The 6969-nt window shown below is 38.2% G+C and overlaps 1 pseudogene; it reads left to right on the top strand.

Annotated features, from left to right (window-relative positions):
* The first annotated feature begins 5426 nt into the window (after nucleotides 1-5426).
* On the top strand, nucleotides 5427-6969 carry LOC124864595 (annotated as a pseudogene).

The following is a 6969-nucleotide window of genomic DNA, read 5'->3' as shown; positions in this document are numbered from 1 at the left end:
CTCAAATTTCTAGCCATTAGATTTAATAACAGTCATACATTTGCATTCCTCATCTGGGTTTCCGTGTTCTCCATCTAAAATGCAAAAGCTGCTTCTTTAGGAGCGACAACAAAAGGGTGTGTTTTTTTAGATTTTCAGTCCAAAGGCCGTCTGAAATGATTAATCAGCCACACGTCTTAACAGACAAGGCTTAAGTCATTTAAAGAGTCCGAGAAGTGAGAAATCTGCTTATATCCCTGTCAAGATCATCATTTTGAGATTTGGAAAATAAAATATTGCTACATAGAATGCTTTTTCTGTTGGTCTTCAGTGCTGTTTTTCCAGTTTAACCGGGTTGTTCTGGTGTGGGTTAGTAGAACTGTAAACATATTTGCCATAAAGACATCAGCAACAGGACAGTACATTCAGCAAATATTGTACACACTAGCCTGTTTTGAGTGTCATTCAATGTATAGTAAGCTCTTTTAGTGTTTTTATGATAAAATGGGATGCCAAATGGTCAGGGTAAAGTTCATTGCAGGGCGTCAATCCTTTCAGTGTAAATAGCTCATATAACCTCATAAAAATTTAAGCAATGATAAGCGACTGTTTTATTGATTTGTGTGCAAAGTTCTGAGCAGAGATATGGAAGAATATTAGTAATTTCCAGTGGAGATGTTAACAAAAATGCTAGGCAAGGAGAGAGCACTAATCAGAAGCAGTCATGAGGCCCACGGTAACGATTGAAGAGCTGCAGAGAGAAATCTGTTCACAGGATAACTATTAGCCATGCACTCCATAAACCTGATGCTTATGGAAGAGCAGCATGAAGAAAGGCACCGTTTAAAGGTAGCCGTAAGACATTCTTTTGAATTTGGCCACAAGCTATGTAGGCAAGAAAAGACATGTGGAACAAGGTACTCTGGTGAGATGAGACCAAAACTGAACTTTCTGGCCTACATGAAAAATGCTACATGTGGCAAAACACTAACACTGCAAATTATCCTGAACACACCATTGCCACAATGAAACATGGTGGTGGTATCATCATGTGGGAATTATTTTCCTCAGCAGGGACAAAAAAGGTGGTCCAAGTTGGCTGGAAATTGCATGGATCTAAATACAGGGCAATTATAGGGAACAAAAGACAGACAGTTCATGTTCCAGCAGGACAAAGCCCTATCCAGCTCTACAATAGAACCGTTAAGATCAAGTAATATTGATGTGTTACCATTTTCAAGTCAAAGTGAAGACCTAAATCCAACAGAGAAAAGGTGGCAAAACCTGAAAATTGATGTGAACAGATATTCTTCATCCAATCCGACTGAGCTTGAACTATTTAGCAATGAAGAATAGACTTAATCCACAGCAGATTGCTGCTGCTGTGATTGCAGACTAAGGTGGTTCTAGAAGGTATTGACTCATCAGGGCTGAATACAAATCCTCCACTTTTTAGATTTTTAATTGTAAAAAAATATTGAAAACCATGTTTTATTTTCTTTCCATTAATTTTGCACTACATTGAGGTATCCCAAGATCACAAAAATAACATGTAGAAGTTTGTGGTTGAAATATACCTTAATGAGAATAATTTCAAGGGGCACGAATACTTTTGCAATGTATTGTACAAGTATTGTTTTTGCAACACAGCCACCTGCTACATGAAGTTAGAAAAGTACCAGTTGAAAACTCATTAAGTAATTGGTTCTAAATTGAGGTGGCTTAATTTTTTTGCCAAGATTTCTTACAAACTGAGTTAATATGCGAGTCAAGGCAGGTGAGTGACTACTTTTGGAAATATAGTGTATCTGGTTTCAGGTGCAATTTTCCTCAAGTTCTGTCTAACATCTTTCCTTTTTTTTTATATTTCTTCCAGCCTTTAATTAGAAAAACATTGACCATTCAATGTGAGGCACATAGAAAACCCATCAGCAGGTATTCTCACCATCTAACATAACAGGTCAGTCAAGGTAAGGTATCTTATGAGTCTTATTATCTTATGAGTTTTACTATCTCATTATTAAGTTGCACTGATTCACAGAAAAGCCATGCAGTCATGAGTGTGCATGCATTCCCCACCCCATGATGAGACGGCTGTTAAGTCAGGTTGTTTTCATTTCTACTGTACACTTAAAAACAATACAAGTGGATTTAATGTGTTTTCCTTTCAACTCGGTGAGTTTAAAATCATATAAATTAATTATAGACAATTGTGGTCATATTGATCAAATGTCTCTAATACATACCATGATAACTTTCATCACAATTAAATTAAAACACAATAAAACAGCCAATGCTTGTTCAATCAGAGAGTCATGCAATAAATCAAGAGAAGATGGCATAATGTATTTTAATGAAAGATTAGTTTAATTGCTTTGCCATAGATGGTTTTGCTTTCCAGATTTGTGCTCCTTTTTACCAGTGATTTCATCTTAAACACGTTATTTTCTGTGATGGACCAGTCATTATTGACTTATCTGATTTATTTCAATTGCAACATGTTTTTTTTGATAACTTATAGCATTTTGTGTCACAGAATGACTTTAATGTGGTCTTGGTTTACTTTAAAAAGATTAACATGTCCTACAGTATCTCATATAATAACAGTTTTACCAGAGACGTGTTTAAACTGCCACAGGGAATTCATCATTGTTCTGTTTCCTGTTTGGTGCTTCTTACACTGTGAGTGATTTGATAAGATCACCATTAATGCTTGCAGTTAATGACTACACCAAACAACCAGGACTAAAGACACACACTATTACACATGATTGTTATTTTTTTACTACTAATGCTTTGCTCTTCACTTTTGTAATTAAATTACCTTTGGCAAGACTCATGACAGCAGTGCTCCTTGTGACACCCAGAACTGACCATCACATGTCTCTAAATACTCAAAATACAAATACAGTTTATACTAAGTAAGGCAGCTGCTTGTTTTTTTCATAAAGCTGGTAACTAATTAAAGATTCAATTTGAAAGTGATCTTCAACATCTATTTACATTTCAGCTGGTCAGTTATGATGAAAGAAAATCTTTATGATTTCTAAACTGGTAACCACAAACCTTAATTTGTAAAGTAAAACAGTCAAACAGTTTTTGGAGTGAATGGTGTTGAACTGAATTTAATCAAAGCAAACTTAATAGCATGTTCTTCGGGAAATGAGACTGTTGCTGTATGATTGTAAGAAAAGTTAATGTAAAATAAAATTAAGAATAGAGTTCATCTAAGGCCTTGGTAAGTTAGGTCACTGAAAAGTACATTTCCTTTATTGCTTCACGTTGCAAAGCAGCTGAAAAAATTCCCAATTCGACTCACCACACGCTGAATTGAGATTGTTTTTTCACAGCACTGGATTTAAGCACAGTCTGTAATATTCCAATTGTTTGGTTAACTGTAAAGCTAAAACAGTGTGAGTAGTGTTAGTCCTGATTGTTCCTCTCAGTAGGCTTATAGAGCTTTGTAACATGCAAATAGGTGGCTTTGAAAATTTGCAAATACGTAAGGAAGCTTCAGGGCTGGACAGTTTCACTGATCTGTTTTGCATGCCTGCTAACCTGATATGATAGAGAACAGGATACTGTAGCACAGCACACCTGGAAAAACCTCACTGCTCCCATGCATCACATTTAAAATTGGTCTACTGCCTTTAGTTATAAGTTAAAATATTAATAACAAAAATATTTTTTCTAAAAGATGTCCAACTTTTTTCTTGTACAGTTATGACATTTAGCTATTCCAAAATATAACTCGCCACCTATAGAAAACAGCTTACCTTTAGGTACCAGGACTGTGATACGATAAATGTATATTTGCTGAAAGTACTGCTTTTGTTAAAAATTGGGAAATGGAAAGAGTATAGCAGAACTGCAAACGTGTTACTAGCAAAACATGGCTATTTAGCCAAACTGACAGGCCAGGCAAGGTTTATTTTTCATACAGTCAAGAGCCCCATAGTTTCTCAGGAGAAACTGCAGAGATCCCTAGCTCAGGTGGCTCAAGAGGACAAATATCTGTTGTGCACTCTACAAATGTGACCTTTATATAAGAGTAGCCGCAAAAAAAGCCATTGTTGAAAGAAAGCCATGCAAAGCCCTATTTAGTGTGCCACAAACAATAGGAAACACAGCAAATATATGGAAGAAGGTGTTCTGGTCAGATGTTCTTCTGGTTTTGGCCTAAATGCAAAACACAAAAAACAATTACACTGTACATAACTCCAAAATCACAATCCCCATTCTGAGAAGTGGTGGCGGGGATTCTTTTCTTCAACAGGGACAAAGAAGCTGGCCACATGATATATTGGATGGAGCTAAAACAGTGCAATCCTGGAGGAAAACCTGTTAGAGGCTGCAAAAGAATTTAGACAGAGGTAAAGATTCACCTTCCAGAAGTACAATGACCCTAAACATACAGTTAAAGCTACAATAGTTTTGATCAAATAGATCAACATCATGTGACCAGTCAAGACTTAAATCCAATTAAGTATCTGTAGCATGACTTGAAAATCAATGTTCGCAAATGCATGTCTTACAGACTCCCTGAGCTTGATGTATTTTGCAAAGAAGAATAGACTAAGCTTTTCTCCAAATATGCAAACCTCATAGAACCAGATATACCCCAAAGAGCTTGCAACTGTAATTGTAGGAAGTTATTGATCCATGGAGCTAAAAACAAATACCACCCTTTTCTTTTGTATTATTACATTAAGAATTCTGAAAACAATCCATAATTTTCCTTCCACTTCACAAGTGTACACTACTTTGTGTTTGTCTGTCCCTTAAAATCCCAAATACAATACAATGGAGATCAGGGTTGTAACATAAAATAGTGTGTAAAGGTTTAGGAGGTATGAGAACTGCACAGTGGTGCAGTTGGTAGCACTGTTGCCTTGCAGCAAGAAGGTCCTGGGTTCAATTCCTTGCCTGTGGTCTTTCTGCATGGAGTTTGCATGTTCTCCCTGTGCATGTGTGGGTTCTCACTGGGTATTCTGGCTTCCTCCCACAGTCCAAAGACATGCCTGTTAGGTTAAGTTAATTGGTAACTCTAAATTGACCTTAGGTGTATGAATGAGTGTGTGCATGGTTGTTTGTGTGTTGCCCTGTGATGGACTGGTGACCTGTCCAGGGTGTACCCTGTCTCTTGCCCATAGACTGCTGGAGATAGGCACCAGCTCCCCCGCGACCCACTATGGAATAAGCGGTAGAAAATGACTGACTGAGAATTTTTTGTGAATGGGGAATTTTGGTTGGATTGGGATGTACTTTTACCTTTCCTATATTTAACTCGTTTTTTTTTTTTTTTTGTGTCAAGTGTATGTTTTGTGTACAACAATCCGTGTGTCTGATTTGTCAAATTATGTTTAATTGTCTAAATACATAAATGTGGAACGTGCAGATTCTCTAATCTTCCGTGTCTGGTGTCGGTGAAATTCTGACGTTACGCAGACGTAACGCTATTACGTGAATAAGCCCCGCCCCTTCACTAGACCAGCGTTGTACAAGACAAGCCCTCTGTCACAGAAGCTACGTAGCAGCGCTGTGTAGAGGACGGTTCCAGCTTAAACAACACCAGAAATGGGGGTGAAAATTCGAGTTGAATACTGGTAGGTATCATTTATCGTGCTTTTTTTCATCTCTCCCAGATTTTCATTCAACATCTGTGTCCTGAATTTAATTAAGTGTCATTTCAAGCGGAGTTGAGCTTTTATTCAGCTGCAGTTAGCATCGTTAGCCATCAGCTACGACTGGTTAATGCTACGATTGTGTTTGTTTTCACCTTAATCTCTATGCTCTCTTTGTTCGCTGTAGTGGCGGATGAGGATACGGACCCCGCTATGAGGAGCTCGCCCAGACCGTGAGGGGCGAGTTTCCGGAGGCGGATGTGTCGGGCTTTGTGGGAAGGAGAGGTAAATCACAAGTCATGCTGACGAATGAAACAGTTTTATCTCGATATTATTTTATCGTCATCTTGTGTCTTTATAGGCTGTCTTTCAAGTCAAAATTTCTTAACTCGCTTCCGCATTTCTTCTGAAATTACAGGCAGCTTCGAAGTAGAAATTAACGAGCAGTTTATCTTTTCCAAGCTTGAGACCGGTGGCTTCCCGTATGAGGATGACGTGAGTAATCTGCAAAACTTTAGTCTATTCTGAAACAACACCCGTTTGGTTTATATATCATTTCTCCCCGCCGTAGATCATGAATGCAGTCCAGGCTGCCCATGATGGGAAACCTTTGCAGAAGATCACCAAAAGCCGCGCACCGTGCGTCATCATGTAGCTCTCCTTCTCTGCTGTAACATCAGCAGCATCACGGAGGATGATCCCCTGGCCACCTACATCCAGCCAGGATGAAACACTTTGACCACACGCTACTTTCCAGTCTTCATTGTGTCAGATGGCTCCTCTCTCTGCTGCCATTAGTTGCTTCAGGCTGTTAATGATTGCTGTAACTTCAAATCCTAAAGGGGGTGGTATGATGAATGCATCCCTGGAGTTCAATCCATATAGGAGCAGAGACCAGGAGAAGTTGTCACAGACTGGGTATGACGGAGTGCACTTATTTACCTCCGGGCCTCAATGCCTGGCATTTTAAAATCCGCTAAGTGTCTGTATTCTATATCTGTTTTTTTTTTTGATTGTCTCGAACACCGGTAGAAATTTTAATTTTATACAAAATGAAAAAGGAGAAACAAGTAAGTAGGAAGGAAAACTACTAATGTCTTTGCACAACTCTGTTAAGCAATTGTTTGTGGGTATTTAGATATGGTTAAGAGGCTTGAATAGCTTTAAACTTTAAAGTGAACATGAGCCAAGTACACCTTTTATCTGTTCCTAAACATATCTTTAGTTCAAGCTGGTAAACACTGGAGACATAATCAGCTGCATACCTGAGAACCATCACCTGTTGTTATTGAATAACATGTCTCATTTTCCACTTTAATTGATGTTAAAACCGCAGATGTTCAATAAAGCAAATCCTTGACTAGAA

The sequence above is a fragment of the Girardinichthys multiradiatus genome, chromosome Y, assembly GCF_021462225.1.
Source record: "Girardinichthys multiradiatus isolate DD_20200921_A chromosome Y, DD_fGirMul_XY1, whole genome shotgun sequence".
NCBI classification, from domain to species: domain Eukaryota; kingdom Metazoa; phylum Chordata; class Actinopteri; order Cyprinodontiformes; family Goodeidae; genus Girardinichthys; species Girardinichthys multiradiatus.
The sequence above is the reverse complement of the archived record's forward strand: the minus strand, read 5'-3'. Positions and strand labels throughout refer to the sequence as shown.